The 13,513-nt window shown below is 47.1% G+C and overlaps 1 non-coding gene across 1 annotated transcript; it reads right to left on the minus strand.

The window, feature by feature from the left end:
• Positions 1-387: 387 nt before the first annotated feature.
• On the minus strand, positions 388-460 carry TRNAA-AGC (transfer RNA alanine (anticodon AGC)). Its single transcript has one exon. It is a non-coding gene; the product is annotated as a tRNA-Ala (tRNA).
• Between the last annotated feature and the right edge of the window lie 13,053 nt (positions 461-13,513).

The following is a 13,513-nucleotide window of genomic DNA, read 5'->3' on the forward strand; positions in this document are numbered from 1 at the left end:
CTGCATTACGTACTAACTATTTTCTACAAGCAAAATTATGTCATCAGAGTAATGCCACATAATGAATGTGCAAGCTATAACACCCCCACTCCTCCTGGGAGAGAAATACATCTTGTGAGGGGCCACTGATAAGTTGTTAACTTTTTATCAGCAGCTTTACTAAGCATTTGAAGTAAAAACATCAGCCACAGGTTAAAGTACTTAGTGATTGCAATCCAGGAGGTTAAAAGAGGGCCTCTGATAAGTTGTTAACTTTTGTCAGCAGCTTTACTGAGCATTTGGAGTAAAAACATCAGGCACAGGTTAAAGCACAGTGCATCAGGCACAGGTTAAACCACAGTGTTATTGCAAATTGCAAAATAAAGAAGACAAAAAACAAAACATAAGTGGAGATGCGGGGTATCGATCCCCGTACCTCTCGCATGCTAAGCGAGCGCTCTACCATCTGAGCTACATCCCCTTATGAGAACATCTTTTATTTATTATTATTATTATTTGATTTCCTAGGAACAGGAAACTAGAATACCAAAGTTGTTAATGATCCTTCTTCCTGTTTAATCAGAACAGGAAACTATAATAAGCAGAATGCGAAGGTAATCATGCGGCCTCCACGGTACATGCAGGAACGAACAAACATGTTTGGTTTGCGTCATGAGGTAGTTCGGAATAATCCGAGCCTAGCTGAGACATTTGGTTTGCGTCGCGTCATCAACTCGTCCGTCATGAACCTGTTCCACGTGTGGCGGTCCCACGAACTTACAACGAGCTAATCTCGGACAAAGTCATTAAAAAAAATGTCGGACAATCGAGGTGATTCTTGACCAGCCCATGCGAAATGGATTCACTCTCCAAACCAAACAGGCTGGAACTTTCTTACTCGAACTAGATACATTACCAGAGTGTTTGTTTTGCCGGACAGATGGATACGGAACAATCCGATCCTACCTCGGAACCTTGCGTTGGTATTTGGGCAGTGTTCGGCTGGCTGGTAGCCGGCTGGCTGGCTGGCCAGCCACCTCAAGAAATTATTATTCATGTTTTGTCAGAACAGTATTTTTTTCTCACAACAATCAACCAGAACAGTATTTTTCAGTCCTGTTGAACAGGCCCTTGGTTTGCAGAACGGTTCGGTATCAATCAGCTCTCCGTAAGGCCAAATGCAAGTTAACTAGTAGAATCAAATTGTTCTCTAGAAAACCATTGGATGACTCCGCACGAACCCACGCTCCACGTGTGTCCGTCGATCAAACCAAACATGTTGGATATGAACTATGTGTTACACAGTTAGGGAAGGACCCTATGTTCTATGTAGTATATACATATGATGGTATAGAATAAAACTTTGTTCTATGTTGTGCGTGGACGGTGGTTCAACGACTGCCATGGTAGGCAATAATGGATGCCTGAGTGAGGCTGCGAGAGTGCACGATTGCCTTAATATTTTGGCAACAGGTTTTTGTGACATGTGGGGCTGATAGGGTAACTATTAAGCATACCCTAATGGAGTGCACGATTGCCAGAATGTTTTGGCAATAGATGAGGGCGCTGTCGGGCGCCAAATTGTCGCGGCTACATCCTCATACATGGGCGAGCGACCTACTGTAGCAGGAGTTCCGTTCAGAACATGATCTTAGTGTCTTTTGCATCGGCAATGTATGCTTTGTGGTTGCAGAGAAACAAACACTGGCATGGTGCTGATCGGCTGCCACCTGCCATTGAAGAAGCTAGTGCAGTGGACTGTCGATACTGCTCATGATCTATGCTTCTTGATTAGTGCTCCAAGGCTGAAGGGTATCAGTGTCATCAGGAAATGGAGTGTGCCACCTGATGGTTGGATCAAGTGCAATATTGATGGAGCTTTCTACACGGACATGGGGCAGGGAGCGGCTGTGGCACAACCACCCTAATTATATGGTCCACGTGCACCTGTCATTGTCCTTAAGACCTTTGACTACTGCACACGAGAGCCAGATAACTCAGGTAGTCTGTCGGTGAAAGGTACTTGTGTGGTTTTGATAATTGAGTGACAACCTAGGTGGACTAATTGTGTTTATGTGAGATACACATGTGATTAGTCCACAGGTACATGTGTGTGAGCAACATATGCCACGAAGGTGAAAATAGCTCGGAGATGTTACAAAGCTCACACATGTGATGATGAAGGGGCTTATTGCACATGAGACACGACATTGAGTCATGTGATCAAGGTGGAGAAGATCAAGATATGACTTGGCTTGATAGACCGGTTGCAAGCGTGAAGGGCAAGTTGGAGGCTTTGGAACGATGGACCGCATGGCGGTGAAGCTTGAGCAAGACTTCGCGCCGATAGACGAAGACAACGGTGAAAAGCAAGTGAAGTCAAGATCGATGAACTAATATGATCACGTGATGATATAAAGCGGATCATATCATTGTTGATCGTGTTGGTGCATGTGTTGCATCGATATTGGAGGAGATAGAATGGAATGCACAAGGCAAATATATAACCTAGGGCATTTCATTTCACCGGTCATAGGTGTGTAGAGAAGTTTATGATCGGGTTTAGGATAGATGGTCATACTATCAAGAGGGGCAAACTTGTTTGCATATCGGTCATCTAGTGCCACTTGAGTGATCTAACTTTACATCGTTGCTAGGATCGAGTGGCGTGGCAAGTTGAGTGGCTAGTCTTTTGAAAAAATGATTGTGAAAATGCTAACACACATACACATGGTGATGTACACTTGGTGGTGTTGGCCCATTTACAAAGAAGATGAAGTTAGAGTTGATATGGATCAACTCGCCGATGAAACGGAGACGAGAAGGGGTCACTATGAGTGACCGGACGCTGGCCTCGGCAGGACCGGTGCATCCGGTCATTGGCAGCAGTGAGCACGCGGTCTCGGTCTTGTGACCGTACACTGGCATGAAGAGTGATCGAACGCTCAGGGCCTGTGTCCGGTCAGTGCTGACGTACGCTGACGTGGTGGTGTGAGGAATAACAGTGACGCGTGGTAGTCGGAGAATGACCGGACTCAGGTGCTGCATTCGGTCGTACAGGGACGGATGCGTCCGGTCGCAAAACAAAGGCTCGGGGAGCTCTCTAGAAACGACCAAACTCTAGTTGGACTGCGTCTGATCGTGTAGCACCGGATGCGTCTGGTCGCAAAGCAGAGGCTCGAGGAGCTCTCCAGAAACGACCAGACTCTGGCTGGTCTGCGTCCGGTCGCAAAATAGAGGCTCGGGGAGCTCTCTAGAAACGACCGGACTTAGGGGCAGCAGCGTCCGGTCATCTTCACGGTGCGTCCGGTCGCAACTTAACCATTAAGATCGAGCGCTTAGTATTTGAAGCCAAGGATGGCATGGTAGCCATCCATTGACTAGACGTTGTCAGGGTGCATCCGATCGATTCAACCGGCGCGTCCGGTCGTCCCGAGTTTTGTCCGTTGAAGGGGTAACGGCTAGTTTAGCCCGTGGGGCTATAAATAGAAGGGGGTCTCGACCATGGCTGTTGCTGAGAACCTTGGGGGACTTTGTGTTCATGCTTGAGAGTGCTTAGGAGCCCTCCATCTCACACATGCTTGATAGTGATCATCCAATTGTGTGAGTGAGCGATTCTAGTGCGATTGCATCATGAGGTTGCATCGAGTGGCACTAGGTGATCGAGTTGTAAGCCGGTGGTGCTTGTTACTCTTAGAGGTTGCCACCTCCTAGATGGCTTGGTGGTGGTCTTCGTTGAAGCCCGCAAGAAGCTTGTGCGGTGCTCCAGAGAAGAGCTTTATGAGGGGCATTGTGCTCGCCCCGCGGGAGCCACAAAGAGCAACTCTAGTTGAGCGTGTCATTGAGCTACCCTCATTTTCGGGATAGGTTCTTGCGGTGCTTGACGTGTGGGCTTGGCAGGTGATGCCATTTAGCCGCCGAACCACCAAGTGAACGGTCAACACAACGGGGACGTAGCGTGTTAGCAAGCACGTGAACCTCGGGAGAAAATCACTGTGTCAACATTGTTCTTCCCATTGGTTTGTAATCCCCTTACACAAGCATGTAATTACTTTCATATACATTGTACTTGTGTAGTTGCTCTTGTAATTAGTTAGCTTGTGTAGATCACTAGTTACCTTCTTGCTTGTGTAGCATAGAAGTAGTTCCCTTGCGTGGCTAATTTGGTTTGTGTAACCTTATTAGTCACATTGCTTAGTTTGTGCAGCTAAGTATTTACGCTCACTAATTTGGCATTAGTTGCCTTATTATTGAGCATTGTTAGTGAGCTTAGGAGCTTTGTGCCTTTGCTTACTAGAATTGTGTAGGAGCTCCCCGGTGTGCAAAATACTAGTGGCATATGTTTGTGTGACCTTGCTCCTAAAATTGGATAGGTGAGCTCTAGCTGGCTCGGTACCTTTGTTACTTAATTAGGATCTTTGCAAGGTGCTAGAGAACATAGATAGAGGGGTGTTGTTTTAGCTAGACTAATAGATTTAATTCCGCACTTGTTTCGGTTAGCCGGCGCGATTAAGTTTTAGAAAGGACTATTCACCCCCCCCCTCAAGTCCGCCATCGCAACCCTACAGTTGGGTGTCCTCGGGGAACCCCGAATCATCCACAATTTTACAACTCATACAGGATCAACATGGAGTTGCCATAATATTACAACATTTGGTGTAAGAATAACTTACATCAGAGTGCGGAAGACTTATAATATTAGATTACAAAAGATGTTTGAGTAAGAACTTAACTTGAGTTTCAAAAGTGAGTAGTACTACAGAAGCAACTTAGGTGAAGCATCTAAGGTAGGAGAGATAGCCAGATCATGTCGAGCCCACTGACATGACCTCGATTATCAGCACAAGTCAGAACCTGTAACATGGGTTAACAAACCATAAGTACTTGAGGGTACTCAACAAGTCTTACCCGACTAAAAGAAAAGACTCTAAGGGTATGAAGGCTTAAGGGAAGATTGGAAGCAAGAATAACCTTTGTAGAAAGGCTTACCACAAGTGGATCCTTACTTTCAAAGTTTTAGCTAGGTATTAAGTCATTAGCAGTATCCAGTTTGCACCTGATCTAAATCAATCACTTCATTAGTCATCTCATCTCATGTTCATCTCTTATCCACAAGTAACCATGTTCCATTGATTAACTATGATGTAGATCAGGGGATCGAGTCTCCATAACAGAGGAGCACGACGATTCAAATCGATTTGGCCCAGCTGGGGTTTCCTTACCACACGACATATGCAGGTGTAGTCCTAGACCCAAACCTACATATATCAACCCTCACTTGGATCCTCCAAAACATGAACAGGTCCAGCGCTACCCGAGAGCACGATACTCCACATCCCTGTGCCACTCCTAGTGGATTCACAGGATGTATACACGCTACTCTCATCATTTCTCCACTCCCAGTGCATAGTTGGCCTTTCACATAATGGAATAGCCGAGGTATTAGGCTTACTGGAGTATGTGGCCAGTACTGTAAGGTCTCGAACACGACTGGTCTACAATGGTATGATCCTCAATCGACATAGGCTGAATGAGCATGATCAGGCAAACCTGTCTGCCCAACATACCTTAACACTAGTCCCGTCCGGTCTCAATTTAAACATCATTATCATCATGGTATACTCTTGACCCATAAACAGAGTCAAAAAGAGCGAGGTAGAACCTATTCCTTGCGAACGATTAAACCATCATTCGACTTCTATCGAAGTCTAAGCATTACTAAGCATTAGAGATAACGACCTATTCATACTATTAGGGTGTAACTAAGGATACCTGTATAACAAGGTAATCATACAACAACAGTATTCGACCAACTCCTAATTACTTAATGCACATCTCACAAGACTTAAAGTGTAATAGAGATTTGTAAATGCTATAGAAGGGTGGTATGCACCAGGGCTTGCCTGCATTGCAGAGAAGATTAGATTCCACAGAAAGATCCTAAAGTTAGACTTGGCACCAACACCATAGGTAGATGGACCTTCTCTGAAACTTGATCAACACAAGTCTTCTCACTATCATATGCACTACACGTAATAAATGATGCTTTGCTTAACATGATGGACTACATGCCATGATGCATGATGAGAGATGCACAAGTACATAATAGAGTTTAAACAAAGTTATTTATCTTGAGTACAACTTTCCTTCACTAAGAACTAGGGTTATTATCTTACAAAACATTTTAGTTAATTAACTACTAAGTTAATTAGTTATTAACATGAGAGCAACACTTATTATATTATACTAATCAAGTGAGGCAGGGTATTTAACTTAACATGGACCAACAAGATTAACATGGAAAGCATCTACATAGCATGACTACTTACTCAACTATGAATATAAGGAGCAATCAAGACTTACATACATGCATCTACTAATTAAGCATTTAATTAAACCATTTATTTAATATAACAAGTTGATGATAAGCATATCATGGAAAGGAATTAAGTTGCCAATGAACAACAGGGGTTTGGTATTCCAAGGTCCACAATCAATCCCAAAATCACATCAAAGTCATTTAGGGATTTATAGAAATCATTTTGATATTTTTATTAATCCATAAAAAGTATTTGAATTAAGTAGATAATTTATTTTTATCAAAACAGGATCAAACTTTTTGTGAAGGTAGGAATAAACATGTAAAGCATACACAAAAAGTTTCATGATTAAAATATAATTATTTTAGCCTATAAAAATCATGCAAGGTCCATTTATTAATTAAAAGAGGTAACTTTTAAGCATATAAAAACTACTGAACATGACCAATTCATATTTTTCTATGGTAGAGCACATCATGTCAAAGCTACACAAAAAGTTTCATAATTTTATCATGCTTCTATATTTAGTTATGAATTAAACAAAGAACTGCACATTTTAACATTTTCTGAAAAACAAAAATGCTGAAATTCATTTTTCACTCAGCCTCACCCAACTCCAGTCACTGACGCATGAGGCCAGGTCAACATCGACACATGATCGCACCAACCGTGGATGTGTCGCCCTTTGACCGGCGAAAACTCATCACCGGCGAGGTCATCGGCGGCGGTAGGAGCACCAACAGGCTCACGGTGACCTAGCGCATCATCTAGGGGTATCGGTTGGACGTATCCAACTCCACTTTGAGCTCATCGCCAGCCATGGCATCCATGGTAGAACAGCCAGCGTTGCGCCGGCCACGAAGGGCCGATAGAGGTTAAACGGGTGCGATAGTTGTGACCAGGAAACCACCACGATCGCTTCCGTGCTATCGATTAAAAGGATTGAGGCTTCGCACGTGCTTGGCCACGGTCATGTTGGACGGCGGCACAGAGTATGGCGGTGCCATAGTGGGTCGATCGCTAGGATGCGGTAGGGGTTAGACTAAGGACTTAGGCAGAATGAGTAGCTCACCCTGCTTGGTTGAGTCGGAGCCAAGGCAGAGTTGTGCTATCGGCGGTGATGGCGCACGTGGCGGTGTGAACTGGCATCATGGCGGTGTTCCAATGAAACCTAGGTGGTAGAGATAAAAAGAGAAAGCTGGTCAGCAACAACGTATCAAAAGGAATCCGAAACACCAAGAGATACGGCATGATCTGTTCTGGAGTGGGCTGGCCACGATGAGGTACTCGCGGCGGTGATGGTGGCACGCTCATAGTGACAATGGGTGTAGGGGAAGGTTGTGGTGGTAAGAAGCGATGAGAGCAGGTCAACAAGGAGCGCAAGGAGCAGGCAAAGCTTGTGGCATGAGTAATTGAGCTGAGACACTACAACGACGACTAATTTCATCGACGAGCTAGAGCTTCTCGGTGGCGGCACAAAAGGAGAAAGAAGGGGAGGACACCGGAGGCTCAGTGATTTGAAGGTGGGACGAGGCTTCTAGGTGAGCCAGTAGCTTTTCACACGCGCTACTAAAGCAACTACCTGTTTGCACGCACGAAGGCGGTGGACGAGGTCGGTGGCTCACCGGCGAAGTAGCTGCATCACCGGTTGGCCAAGAACACTGTAGCAACCTGACAGCCTTACTTTTCCCTCCATTTTCTCCCAACTCCATGTAGCAACTTGAAAATCTCCAAAAAAGAAAGTTGTTCATCTTCATTTGATCTCCAGCTTTGCTTTAGGAACTATCCCCTAATTCTACTTAGATAGTGTCGGTGTGAAAAGTGACCAATAAGTAAATATTTATAGTTTTGCCATGCATTGTTATCGGATGTGGCCTAGCACACAATGATATAGGATTTATACTAGTTCAAGCAACATGCCCTATACCCCATTTCAGTCAGTCGAAGACTTTATTCCTGAGCCCAGGTGCTCGAAGTTTGCTGTGCAATTACAAACGAGTTGGAATAAAGAGGGGGTGTTAAAGGCCCGGTCGGACTCTAAACCGAAGGGCCAAGAGTGACGGGGGCTCTAATGTGCACTAAGTATTGGAGCGTGAACTTTGTGTAGCTTTAGAGTTCTAGAGCTGTGGAGCTATTTGAATGCTCAGATTGTCTAGAGCCAGCCAGAGATAGTTTGAATGACCATCCCTATTGGGAGAGAGCGCATCCCCTTTTATAGGTGAAGGGGATGGCCTTATAAGTTAGAGAGAAAGAGAGAGTGTGTGTACGTGTACTACCTAGTCTTGTTGCTCATGCCATTGGGTATGAGACGATTGTCGGCGCCCACAATACTATTTATGCCCATACGCGTCTGGCAGGTTTTACCGTGTTCGCCTAGTATGGTAAATGTCGGCGCCTACAATACTATAAGGCAAATATCGGCGCCCACAACACTATTTGGGTTTTAACATGCATGGAAGGTTACATAGTATCCATCTAGCATGGCCTAGTGGCACTACCCTATAGGTGTGCAGGGTATGGCAGGGTATGATCCTCAGTATTATGAGTGACTTGAGCGCCTTACCTTACCTACTTTGCCTGATCCTTGGGTCCTCATTGAGCGGGCGTCCCTGGTCGGTCATTCCTGGTCGGCTCCGACCGTGTCAGTCAGGGAAGAATCACGAGCGAAGGTTCGGTGTATTCCTGGTTGGATCCCCACACTCCTCAATGGTCAGGCCGAGGCCTAAATTGCCTGCTCTCACCGCCACTCAATAGGTGTCATCATCATGCTGGGCATGGCGTCGATTGTCGATGACGCTGCGAGCAACATGGTTCGGCCCAAGCCGTTCATGCACAGGTGGTCGGTGTGGAGCAGGTGTCGGGTCGAGCTATGGTCCAGCCACGGCCACCTGCCCTACCCCTAGCAACAGTAGTGGTGAGTGGATGGAGCAGTTCGACTTGTGCGGCCCTAGTCCCCCAGTGGGGAAAGAGGCCGCGAGCTGGTGTCATGATGCGGAGCTCTCCGCCTATTGAACGGCGGTGGTCTCCACTAGTGCGTGGAGGTTCAAGTGCATTGCTTGCTCCTAGGGGTCGGCTGGCTCAGGGAGGCCACACAGAAGCATTATCATAACAGCCATGTTTTGGCTAGCTCGAGCGAACAGAGGGGGGTCGTTCCCCTCGTCCAGGATGTTGTGCTAGACCTGACAGGCATGACCCTAGGTGCTACTCGTCAGGTTACACACACATGGCATAGCGTGCTACACCGAGCGTGCCAGCACAGGTGGCGGCTGGCTCTACCGCCTTTGTCGTAACTCCTCGATGTGCTCCTACGCACGTGCCAGGGCATTTGCACGATGGTCCGGAGGGGTGTGAGTCTATAGAGACTCCTCTACCACTAGTGGCTATCCCAAAGCATCTACCATAGTGCACTCCTAGGACAGAGGGTGGCCAGGTGCCACGACGTCGCTGATGCTAGAGCCATCGCTTTCGACATCATCGTCGACAAGGTCATGGAAGGAGGCGGAAGCGTAGCCCGCCATCCCCACAAACTTGGACATGAGAGGAGGAGGCGTCAGCATCCTTCGGATCCCTTATGCACACGCGTCCATGGGGATGTGAGGCCATAAGGGAACCGGTCGCATGACGGTTGAGGTGGGGACAATGGGGTCCCTCTAGAGAGTCGGTGGGATGTATTAAACATCAAGTAAAGAATAATATGTACATTACTCACCATGGTGTTTGAGCCTAGCATAGGCTCGAAGCAAAGCGCGGGTGTCTCAGCATTGAGGTCGTCGAGTGGCCCGGGCTTAGCGGAGGGCGCTCCTCTAGTGGGCGTCAGGATAGGTGCCGCCTCACGGAGGTGGAGTACACCGAGCTGGTTGGCGACGAAGTCTAGACTTCCGAAGAGGAAGGTCAAGAGCGGCTCAAAGATGGGAGGAACCCACATCCCAATAGGTGAGAGCATGGGAAACTCCAGCAAGCCAAAGCGAATCATATCGCTTGAGCCCGCCATGTCGAAGATGGTGGAAAGATGGGCCATTCGATGACCAAAAGCATGAACGCACGGTGTCCTCCCCACGGACGGTGCCAACTGTCGGTGCGAAAAGTGACCAACAAGTAAATATTTGTAGTTTTGCCATGCATTGTGATCAGATGTGGCCTATCACTCAATGACACAGGATTTAAATTGGTTTAGGCAACATGCCCTACGTCCAGTTTCAGTCAGTTAGAGACTTTATTCCCGAGCTCGGGTGCTTGAAGTTTGCTATGGGGTTACAAATGAGTTGGAATAAGAAGGGGGTGTTAAAGGCCCGGTCGGACTCTGAACCAAAGGGCTAAGAGTGATAGGGGTTCTAACGTGCGCTAAGTATTAGAGCGTGAACTCTATGTAGCTGTAGAGTTCTAGAGCTATGAAGCTGTTTGAGTGCTCAGATTGTCTAGAGCCAGCCAGAGAGAGTCTGAATGATTGTCCTTATTGGAAGAGAGCGCATCCCCTTTTATAGGTGAAGGGGATGGCCTTATAAGTTAGAGAGAAAGAGAGAGAGAGAGTATGTGTGCTACCTAGTTTTGTTGCTCATGACATCAGGTACGAGATGATTGTCGGTGCCCACAATACTGTTCATGCCTAGATGCGTCTGGCAGGTTTTACCGTCTTCGCCTGGTATGGTAAATGTTGGCGCCTACAATACTATAAGGCAAATGTTGGCGCCTACAACACTATTTGGGTTCTAACATACCTGGAAGGTTATATAGTACTTGTCTGGCATGGCCTGGTGGCACTACCCTATAGGTGTGCAGGGTATGGCAGGGTACGGTCCTCGGTATTACGCTTGACTTGAGCGCTGTGGGGGGTATGACCCTGGATACCCATGGTGGACTACATGGGCTGTGCTCCCAAGGGCGGTCCAGCCCATAAGACGAAGACCTACGGTGCACGGCACTACTCAGCGTGCACCGCAAGACATCAAGGGTGATATCCTAAAGATACTACGAGATCTGTTCGGATACATTTGATCCAATGATTCCTATAATCTGTTATTACTTTCCGGTTATCTCCTAAATCTAACCGACTTGTAACCCTACCCCTAGACTATATAAGGCAGGTAGGGACCCCCTCAAAACACATGCAATATCATATGAATCCAATACAATCCAATAGACCACAGGAGTAGGGTATTACGTCACGCTGATAGCTCGAACCTATCTAACTCTTGTGTCTCTATTGTCTTCTTGTTCTTGATTACGCGCACATCTACCAATCAATCTACCTTCGTAGGATACCCTTCGGAGGACTCCTGATGATATTCTATTAATAGTTAGCATGCTAGGTAGGGGTGTGCATGCTGTTTCCATGTCAATCAAGATGGTATGTTTTGTAGGCTCTTCGTCCCTCCCATAGCCTGGCCAGATCTTCACGGTCGAATCGATCTCCTGGGTCATCAACGCTGATGGAGACAGATTGCTCATCGAGCTAGTGTAGATCAATTCTACGCTGACCACCCCAACACCTATGACTACAGATCCAATCTTGGAACTATGTCTAAGGTTATTTTCATCAACAATTCACCGCTCGCTCCTCGCTACCCAAGGAGGTAGATCAACAACGATGATCTGATTGCACATCGATCAGGTTGGCCAGAAGCTCACCGACTACCTCTCCATCATGGAATTGGCTATGACCACTCTAGTTTAGCGCCGACCACCCTCCAATTCTAATCCATTAGAGACCGATCAGGAAACTCTAGGGGTTACAGCCCTACCCTTTGGGCTCACCAATATCACCGCCTCCTACAACATGCCCTAAAAGGCAAATTTGCCGACCAGCTCTCACCAACTGTCAACATGCTACACATTTGCCAACACCCCGAAGCATCCCTCCACACCATCCTAGAGGACAATCCAAACTCCGAGTCCTAGGGCTCCAAGAGACTAACGCTAAAACTGCCGCCGTCCAATCTCCTTTCCCACCCTTCCGAGGAGGTGGGATTTTTAACACTAGCATTGATAGCCCTCCACGGGATGGAGAAACTAATGAGGACCACGCTGCTCATGTCAATAGGAACGCCAACCATGTGAAACACCAAGCAAATGAGGCCACCATTGTGCTAGATGAGGCTGCTCGCAATGAACAGCTTGACTCACAAGGGAGGCCACGCCCACTCCAACACAACCTCAATGATGAACTTTTCTGTGTTGACGGCCATGACATCTACAAGACCCCAAGCACCAACTTAGCCATGGCCGCCAATGAGCTCACCTAGCTCAAGCAAACACCAGAGGTTGTCAAGGTCGCTGCCATGCTCAAAGTGGCCACACTGCCAGGTCAACGAGATCCGCTAGGATAAGAGACCTTCCTATTCAACAAGCTCGATTCGCTGATCCACCGCGCCAAGATCTAATCGCCGCCCCAGCAAAAGCCATTTCGCTGACCAGCACCATGATGATGGACAACCCCTCTAGGGGGAGCTAGGGGGAACCGCATCGACAACCCTCACCAACACAATCAAGAAGTCGACCAAGACGTATGAGCCCACATCAACAATCTCTGAGACATGTGACGTCATATCGTCGGGTGTCATTTCTCTCGCCATGAAGAAGAAGTATGCTGATGTCAAGAATATGAGCAAGAGTTCGGTAATCCGGACTTAGCCCTCTAGCCACTCAATGCCGACAACGCTGTAGATCACGACGGTGATGATCCTAAAGGGCCCCAAGCATTCACGAGGGCACTCCGAACACTCCAGTGGCCCATGGTTTCAAAATCACTAGGGTCAAGCCCTACAAGGGATGGATGAACCCCACACAGTGGCTACAAGCATATGCCACTACTGTGCATGTAGTCGGGGGAGATACCAGTGTCATGGTGAACTATCTTCCCGTCATGCTCACGCCAACTGTGATGAATTGGTTCACAAGCCTCGCCCCGAACTCCATCAAATCCTAGGAACAGCTGAAGAAGGTGTTCACCAACAACTACATGGCTATGTGTACTCAGTTGGGCACCAAGCATGATCCAAATCGCATCTACCATAAACCATCCAAGCTCCTCTATAGCTACATCAAACATTTTCCGAGATGAGGAATTCTATTCCCAACATCACGGAAGCAGAAGTCATCACCGCCTTCGTTCGAGGACTCCACCACTGTGACCTCCGCTCCAAGTTTAATCGTAAGATGCCAAAGGGGGATTGGCGAGATGATCACGACCGCCGATCAGTACACCAACGCCGAAGAGG

Source organism: Miscanthus floridulus, chromosome 8 (genome assembly GCF_019320115.1).
Source record: "Miscanthus floridulus cultivar M001 chromosome 8, ASM1932011v1, whole genome shotgun sequence".
NCBI lineage: Eukaryota > Viridiplantae > Streptophyta > Magnoliopsida > Poales > Poaceae > Miscanthus > Miscanthus floridulus.